Source organism: Halichoeres trimaculatus, unplaced genomic scaffold (assembly GCF_033239565.1).
Source record: "Halichoeres trimaculatus isolate MK-OKI-2021-1 unplaced genomic scaffold, fHalTri1.1 fHalTri1_scaffold_1, whole genome shotgun sequence".
NCBI lineage: Eukaryota > Metazoa > Chordata > Actinopteri > Labriformes > Labridae > Halichoeres > Halichoeres trimaculatus.
The window spans coordinates 998,756-1,008,299 of NW_027437179.1; the positions used below are offsets into that span (position 1 = coordinate 998,756).

General features: G+C 45.1%; 1 protein-coding gene and 1 pseudogene across 2 annotated transcripts in view; one reads left to right on the forward strand and one right to left on the reverse strand.

Moving 5' to 3' along the window:
• grm7 (glutamate metabotropic receptor 7) overlaps nt 1-9,544 on the forward strand; it is a 378,422-nt gene that overhangs the window by 328,579 nt on the left and 40,299 nt on the right. The window lies entirely within an intron of this gene.
• The window catches only part of LOC141798883 (uncharacterized), a 17,853-nt pseudogene continuing 16,875 nt past the window's right edge, over nt 8,567-9,544 (reverse strand).

A 9,544-nucleotide genomic window follows, 5' to 3' on the forward strand; every position in this document is an offset into this window, starting at 1 on the left:
CTACAACACTGCAGACCGTTGATTGGTCAAAAGAATCGTTACTTACCGTGCGACGGTAGCTGTATTTCCCCTGTCGGCACACAGACTTCTCTGAAACAAAGCTTGATTGTTCTTAGTATCAAAAAGTCACATGCCGATCACAGAGAGGATGAAATGCTGCATGTCTTCATCTGTGCTCTTTATTTACTGTGTTGCCTTTTTCTTCTTCGTTGGATTTATTAGCGGGGTAAACCATGTCGCGCTGCTATGGCATCACGCTATTGTTTAACAGCTGCAGCTTTCGGCATCCAGCCTACACGCTGCCTACCACAAGAGGGCACAGTTTGCTGTGGAAACGCAAACGTGGTCAGGCTTAACTGTACCAAACAGTGCCAAACCGTACTGAACTGAACCAGACTACTTGGTGGAAATGTGGCCAAAGTACGGGGCCTGAAGCGTCTCAGGTCAGAGCTTGTCTCACCATGGCACATCAGCAACCTCTGCTCAGAATGTGCACGGGGCTCCCCCTGGCTCTTCGGAAAGTGCTACCCCCTAGAGGTGGAGCCATCTGGATTCAGGAGTTCTTTAACCTCCTGCGACCTGGGCCTTTGCTGGTCTGCTGGCATCTTTTATTTCTGCTTGCTATTTAAGAATACAGGGTTCCTACAGCTCAAGGCAAGTTACATTTCAGACTTTTTAAGACTTTTTTAATGACGCTGGTAATCAAATTTAAAAACAAGTCGACAACAAACCACAATTGAAACAAACAGAACTAACAAACAAAACCACCACATGAATTACCTGGGTTAGCGGCAATTTTACTCCAATGTTTATTTTACATAAAACGTCACTTTTTACCTTTTTTTAACCCAATTTTTACAACTTTATGCCTATTTTGCCCCCATTCATCTTTTTAGCCACTGTCAAAACCATTTTTGGAATTTTTACATGGTTTTTGAAATTTAATGTCAAATTTAATTCTCAATTTTGCTGCCATAATCAATTTTCCTAAGCCACTTTGGATTTTTTTGCCAATTTTTCCTCATTTTTTTCTCTCTCCAGGCACCCTAGGTAGAACCAAGACATGTGTCTGCTTTAAAAGTTCCTGGTGAAACCACATCACCGTTTTGTTAGTTCTGCTATTGTGATTACGCAATGTTACCATGAGAGTAAATCAGGAAATAATTTAGACAAATTTATAAATGTGACTAAATATTTTTTTACTTCAAATTAACATAAATCTTACCAATGTGTTCAATTTTTTAAGACTTTTGAAATTTGGATTTAAGACTTTTTAATGCCAATTCAGGCCTTATTTTTAGAGTTATGAATTCAATGCCTTTTAAGACTTTTCAAGGATCCGCAGGAACCCTGGAATAGTAAGACCTAACAAGTGTAATAACTAAACTTGGTCTTTGTACAGGAAGTCTGGTAAGTTGTGTTATGAGTTCACTGTTATTTTCAAGTGTTATTGTTGAAAAATACACTGTTATTTTCACTGAAATGGGTGCATGTTGTGACATCACCAAAAGATGACATGAGCAGTGTCCCTAATTGTGGCTTAAGGTCAAATTAAAAAAAAAAAGAAGAAGAAGTTTCATGGGTCTGAGAGGAAGAAATGTGATGTCCACATATGCGGATCTGGATTTTAGGAGGTTGAGGTGTTCCTTCCATCACCTGAGGAAACCCCCAGTCTGGTTAAGCAGTTCTTCACCCGTGATAAAGACAGCCTGAGCCAAGACCTGCTCCCCCTTCCTGACAGTTCATCATTTGCTAGAAACTCCTTGAGGACAACCAAAAGTCCTCCACATAGCCTCCCAGACCCCCTTCCTTACCTGGGCTTTTGCTTCCTAGACCACTGAAGCAGCCCATTCTAGGTGCCAGGTACCAGTCAGCTGCTTCACAAGACCCCTGAGTCACCCAAGCCTCAAGGTTTTAGAGTTACCACCTGGACAGGCACCGATTCCCTTTCAAGACACATCCTCAAGCAGCTGCTTAACAGTCGAGGCCCCAGCCATCCCTGGACCAGGGCCTCCATCAGACGTTCTCAGTTCACCTGCACTACCTGTTTGGGTTGTCCTGGTCTGTCTCACAACCTTCCAGCTAGCTCACCACCAGGAGGTGATAGATCGACAGCTCTGCTGTCTTTTCACCCAAGTGACCAAAACACATGGCCTCATGGTGGGGCAGTCACAGGTGAAATGATCAAATTTGTAAATAAAGTATTTACAAACACAAGTGGAGACAGGATCTCACCTGACCTCTGCCTCATGATGTCTTCTCTTCACCACGGCATGGTTGGAGCTTGGTGTTCAAACAGTGGATAAGGAACAGGCCTTTTCAAGGTTCTGTCATTAAGACTTTTTAATTCTGCAGCACACACTCCTCCCTTTGTCTTAACACACTGATGTGTTGAGTAAGGCTTTGGAGGTCAGCCATCCTCTTCCTCTTCATACTGTCATGAATATTTGGGTGTGTAGAAAAAGAAAGTAAAACACATGAACTGGAGGAGAAGACATGTCTGTACAGTCTAAGTGGGTTCTAATGGTTCTGCAGGGGGCCAAGATAAGTGTGTGTGTGTGTGTGCGTTGGTTTCCATGGGTGTGTGTGCGTGCAGGATGTCGGCCAGTTGCTGAGTAGAGCAGTGACATCCTGGCCTTTGCTGCTTGTCATTACCTACCTGGACTGAGACGAGCTGAATACAAATGAGACCAGAGGAAGAATCTGCTCCCTCTGCACGCACACACATTCTCACACACACACACACACACACACACACACACACACACACACACACACACACACACACACACACACACACACACAACAAATAAATACGCTCAAGCGCATAACTGAGACATGCAAACACACAACAGGAGCTGACTAACAGGAGAGCAACAGGAAGACAGAACAGAAGAGCCAGAAAGAGACACATAACACGGAGGAAGAGCTGGAGTGTTGTAATAAGGACACAGGGGAGGGGTGCTGCTGTTTGAGAGGCCAGTTTGAGCAATGCAAGAAACAAAACATGAATGCAAAGAGGAAGAAGGAAAGAGGAGCAGAAATGTCCTCCCACGCAATGCAGGAGCAACACTCAGATGTAACTGACACTAATGAAGGGAGAGGGAGAGATACAAAACATGCCCCCAGACCCCCAAACGAATGTGCACAGGAGCATCCACCCATGTGTGGGAAATGTAAACAAGAAAACACACTCTTTAAAATCAATGAGAAAAACAACAATGAAAAAAATTGTTTTGAGACAAACACACAAGCTGCTGGGCTGGTGTGTTTGTCTGTTTCATAAAACCATGACCCTGCTGGGTTCAGATACAAAGCCAAGATGAAAACTGCAGTTCTCTGAGTGTCCACTAGAGTCCATCTCCAGCAGCGAGCCAGTCACCATAGAACTCCATGTTAAAATAAACTGCAGTTCCAACCAAATCAGTAACTGAAACTACACTCTACATGATTGATTTTCAAGGAAATTTCAACTGTAAAATCCTGTTAAATTTAAATTAATCACCGTAAAAAAATGTACCTGTAAGATAACAGTGAAATACTGAAAACCCTGCTGACAGTAGTTTACCATTATTTTACAACACAGTAATTTTTGTTGTGCTGGTGTTTTGTAACCATGAAGTGAGGAGGGAACACAGTGGATCAGAATTGCGGCCGCATGTCCTGGACACTTGGGTAAAGAGAGGGGCAGAGCTGTCAATCGATCACCACCTGGTGGTGAGTTGGCTCCGATGGTGGGGGAAGATGCCGGTCAGACCTGGTAGACCCAAACGTATCGTGAGGGTCTGCTGGGAACGTCTGGCAGAGTCTCCTGTCAGAAAGAGCTTTAACTCCCACCTCCGGGAGAGCTTCAACTGTGTTCCAGGGGAGGTAGGGGACATTGGGTCCGAATGGGCTTTGTTCCGTGCCTCCATTGTTGAGGCGGTCGATCGGAGCTGTGGCCATAAGGTGGTTGGTGCCTGTCGGGGCGGCAATACTTGAACCCGCTGGTGGACACCAGTGGTGAGGGATGCTGTCCAGCTGAAGAAGGAGTCCTATCGGGCCTTTTTGGCGTGTGGGACTCCTGAGGCAGCAGACAGGTATCGACAGGCCAAGCGGAATGCAGCTTCGGCGGTTACCGAGGCAAAAACACGGACATGGGAGGAGTTTGGTGGGGCCATAGAGAGCGACTTCCGCAAGGGTTCGAAGAGGTTCTGGACCACCATCCGGCATCTCAGGAGGGGAAGCAGTGCACTGAAAACACTGTGCTCAGTGGAGACGGTGCGCTGCTGACCTTGACTCGGGATGTTGTGGATTGGTGGAAGGAATACTTCGAAGACCTCCTCAATCCCACAGGCACGCCTTCCTTGGAGGAAGTAGGGCTTGGGATTGTAGGGGTGGGCTCTTTCATCTCTGGGGTTGAGGTCGCCGAGGTGGTTAAAAAGCTCCTCAGTAGCAGGGCCCTGGGGGTGGATGAGATCCGCCCAGTGTTCCTTAAAGTGATACTCCGGGATGGAACAAGTTGGGTCCTATCACAAGGACCCTATCACACCCCCTCCCTGCTCGTCTGCCGGTTTCCTCTACACTTAGATGGGGCCATTTTACTTGACCAAAAACACAAATTAACGGACTCCCACCGAAAAAATCTGATATCGGCAGACGAGCAGGGAGGGGGTGTTTGGTGCGAGCACCCTGGGCTTCTGCTGCACTAAAACACTGCTGTAGGGGCAATTTCTGCCCTAAACCTTGTGATAGGACCCAACTTGTTCCATCCTGGAGTATCACTTTAAGGCCCTGGATGTTGTGGGTCTGTCGTGGCTGACACGACTTTGCAACATTGCGTGGACATCGGGGGCAGTGCCTCTGGATTGGCAGACCGGGGTGGTGGTCCCTCTTTTTAAGAAGGGGGACCGGAGAGTGTGTTCCAACTACAGGGGGATCACACTCCTTAGCCTCCCTGGTAAGGTCTATTCAGCAGTACTGGAGAGGAGGGTCCGTAGGATAGTTTAACCTCAGATTCAGGAAGAGCAATGTGGTCTTTCTCCTGGCCGTGGAACTGTAGACCAGCTCTATACCCTCAGCAGAGTCTTCGAGGGTGCATGGGAGTTTGCCCAACCTGTCCACATTTTTGTGGACTTGGAGAAGTCAAAACCAAACAATCATTTCACAACACATGTCATAAAAATTCATTTTTTCCAATCTTAGATTTTTTATTTCAATCAAAGTATAACCAAACTGCTACTCTTTTAAAGTTATAATCCAAAGAGTAATAAAAACAGATTTGTGTCTTGTCATTTTAATCCAAATTACCTCCCAGGCCCTGTTTGTTTCAGATGGAAAGTCACTATGGTTGAGGCCTGAAGATATTTGGATCTCATTTAAATGTTAAGAACACTTTGGTCTGTGTGGAAACCACATTCCCCTGATCACAAGCAGTTGAGGTGGTAAAACTCAACCTGAGAGAAGTGTTTTTAAACTGATAATGTGAAGTTTGTGAGCAGGTTTAGAGAAACTAAATCAGACTCTTTTAAGACAAGCCTGATTTAAAAGTTTCTCTCGTATGATTGGATGGTACAGTTTGTGTTTCCTGCACAAAATATGGAATCATTTAACTGCAGTTAGTTTGTGTTCACACAAAAAGCAAAGTTCTCCCTTTTGTCCTCCCTTTTTGTTATTTTCTCCCTCAAAAATAATCAATCTTCCCATGCTTAGTCTTGGTTTAGCTGTAATGATGAATCTCATTTCTACAGTTTCTGTTTAGACAAATGTTGATAACTTCTTCTTCTGAACCTTTAACGTTGTGTCAAGATTACGATTTAGTGCTTTTTTTGTGGGATATGTTGCAACCACACTTTCAGTGACGTGTAAACATTTTCATTGCCTCCTTGAATCATAAATGACCCCACATTTAACCTAAAACCCTCTTATAACATTGCGTGTTGTTTATAATCTGTTGCAGAGTTTGTCATTGACCCAGTGTCTTAGGGCCCAGGGACATTGGAGACCTGGCAGTGAGTTTACCTTTAACATCGCGCTCAGGACCACGCTCACAGTGTTTATGGCACGTCTCACCTGAGCCTCAGAGCCCTCACGTGCAGTTTGTTCCTCTCATTCTCCGTTTAGTTTTCAGTGTTGTTCCAAATCGCTGCATCTCTGGAGGATTGTCTTTTCCTGACGATCAGTGTAGTTCTGTCCCTGCCATTTCCATCACCCTTCATTCCTCAGCTCTCCGTGAAAGGCAGGAAACATGCACTTTTATTACATATGTGATCGTCAACAGACCCTGCCTTCATGAATATTAATGCTGTCCGTGCTCTGCTGCCGTCACTCTGCCGCCGCTCTGAGAAAACATCAACATGACAGCACGTCAGCCACATGTGCTCACAGTAACTGTGTTCACCTTTATTTGCATGTGGTTTTAATGGAGAGTTCGTGTTCGCCAGGGTGTCCTAAATGCTGTTTCGCTGTCGCCGTCATGTGCTCGTCTCATGCATAGAGATGTAAAGACTTGAACGTGTGCCCGTACGTTCGCGCCTCATGAATAAATCAGCTGAGCCAAAGTGTTTTCTTCAACCTGCAGAGTCGCTCATTTCCCTGGAGAGTCGTACATCTCCGTATGCAAACTGCCAAGGTCAACCAGCGGAGACTTGTTCTAGCCGTCACGGCTTAAACTACCGACGTCTGACGTGATTTAAATATACGTTTTCAGGAAGATCCACTCGTCCACAGAGACAGGGGGGAGGAGGGCAGGGGAGAGGACAACATTTGCAATGCTAATATCATTTCTTCATGCAGCATACGTTTTATGGTGCCCATTAATGTTTGTGTTTTCCTCCTCTTCCTCGCTTGTCATCACTTCTGTTTTGTTGTCTTTGCTCCCAGTCTTCCTCGCTCCAGTCTGCAAACAGCTTCAGTCTAGACTGGAACATCTCAACAACTCCTGGATCCACGCTAATCAAAGTCTTGAGTCGACCTCACGTCAGTCAGGACTGACAGAGCAGTCAGACACAACCACACACCTGATGGAGCAGCGTGCTCCAACAGAGACTCAGAAGGAGCTGATCTGCAGGGGCTTGAATGACCTCGATTAGGAGAAACATGCTGCAAATCCAGAAATGATGCTGGTAAACACAGGCCAAGGTCTGAAGCAATGCATCAATAGAAACATGCAAATGAGCCCAAACTGCTGCGTTAACAGCAAATAAACACAGTGCAGGTCCAAAAGCAGTGTGATGACAGGAAGTAATACTGATACAGCTGTGTTTTACACCTTTCCTCTAAATCAAAGCCATATTCCTGAAGTTTGGTTAAAGAACAACTGCATCTTGTTGGATTTTTAATTACGACCAGAATTGTGCACAAGTTGAGAAAAATCTCATCCTGCAAGATTCAATTTGATGAAGAAGGAAGGAAGGAGAACTGTAACTGTTGGTAAGCATGGACACCCCCAACCAGCAGAGGGTATCAAACATTGCAACGTTCCACCAGACGCTGCAGTGACGACGATGGCGAATGTTTTACAACATTCTAGGTGTAATGAAACAGGACTGTTGTAGCTGCAGCTTTAACATTCAGAGCCTGACAGGGTTTGAAGTCTGCCAGCTGAGCAGGACCATTGTCACATCAAGCATATGTTTTTGAGTTTGTGTTCCTGGGTTTGCATCACCTACGGCTGCAAAAATAAAAAAATATGTGAATCCCTTGTGGAAGGGCCTGGATTTCTGCATGAATCGGTTATAAAATGTCTTCTGATCTTCAGCTGAGACAGGAAACCTTTACTTTCATAGGAGCCATTTAGCCTCAGCTCACCTGGATTCAAGTCATTCCGGAGCCACAAAATCTACTTTACCTTCAAAATAAAGACTACAGTGTGTAAAATTATATACACTTCAGTTAAAATCTAGTGAATAACTAAACAAGAAGTTTTTAAATTTATGAAATTAAACATGTGATGTCTTAGTTTCATGTTTTAAATACATTTACAGAAATTTCAAATATTTGCAAAAATATTTTGAAAAATTGAAAAAAAAAAAAGAAAAAAGAAATTTTCAAGAATTTTTAAATTTCAAAAGTTTGCAAAGCAGAAACCAAACATTCTGCCATAACTCATAGCACGCAAACATTAAAGTGTTTTTATTGCACACACCATGGAAACATTCACAGTACTGACTGGGAAAAGGATGGGAACCCTTGGATTTGATAACTGGCTGAGCTTTTTATCTTGGCAGAAATAACAGTAGTTGACAAGTTAACCGTCGTGAATAATTGTGACCCAGTTATTTGTTGGTCCCGATACGTTTCGAAGCAATGTGAGATGATCTTTTCAACAGAGGCCTACTACAAAACATGTAAATAAATCCATGTATTTGGTGGTTATATTACACCGGATGTTATGCTCTGACGAAAGGGGCGTGTATGTGGTCTCATTCATTTCTATACTGGCTATCCCTTTTGGGGGTGCGGGAGCCTATTCCAACAGTCACTGGGCGAGAGGCGGTACTGGTCACCAGTCGATCACAGGGCAACATAGTGGACAGAGACAACCATGTGCATGTGATTTCAAACCTGGTTATTCAGCCGCTGGTCTTCAGCCATCGTTGAACTGCTCAGGGGAGAAGGAGTACAGCTAAACACAACACAGGAGAGTCCAGGGATGTGTAGGGGGTGTCTGTGAATCTGTGCTCCATTAGTCTCCCTCATACCACGGCCAAACCAAACCTGAACACGCAAATTTAAACACACGTCACGCCTGTAACACGCCGCGTGAATGCCTGAGTCTGGACGCTGGACTATTTTGTGCTGCCTGCTGCCTCTCCCAGGTAATCCACCAGCCCTGCTTGGCTGTTCCCTGAGACCTCATCCTCAATCCCCCGAACCTCCTACCCCCAACGCCAACGACCCATGTTCCCGGAGGTCTCCCTGGGGATAATGAAGGGGTCTAGGAAAGAAAGGACCGTAGAGAACTTCCATCTTTTCCCTGGCTCTGCCCCTGCCCCCCCTCTCTATCAGGGGTTAGGGTTAAGGTTAGGTTATCAGTGATGACCCATGTAGGCAAATCCAGCAGGAAACAAATATTTACAGAACTTACCTTTAAAACCTGTCTCCTCAGCAACTTTCACCCAAGCCTGCTCCTTTTTTTCCGGTCTCTGGACAGTACTCATGTCATATCGTATAACTCTAGGTAATGACAAACCACACAGATTATTTTCTCCTCCATCTTCGGCAGGTTTGGAGTCGGAGCTGGTAGTGGTTCCCCTCCAACGTCATCAAATCAATGATGTCATGGGGGAATGTCATCGCTGATTGGCTGCCTCGGCACAGCCTCACGCGAATTAGAGTCCACAGTTCAATATTTTCAACTCGAGTGTAGAGGCGTCTGACGCCCAAACACCCCAAACGCATCGACGCTTCGAACGCGCCACATAAAACATGTCCAACGAGCCGTCCGGGGTGAATCTGCGTCTAAACGCATCTTTGCATTGACTTTGTATGTAATCTCGATGCAAATTTGTGTTTGGTGTAGCCATACCATTAGAGGCGCAAGATGGCGTAATGGTCGTGCCGC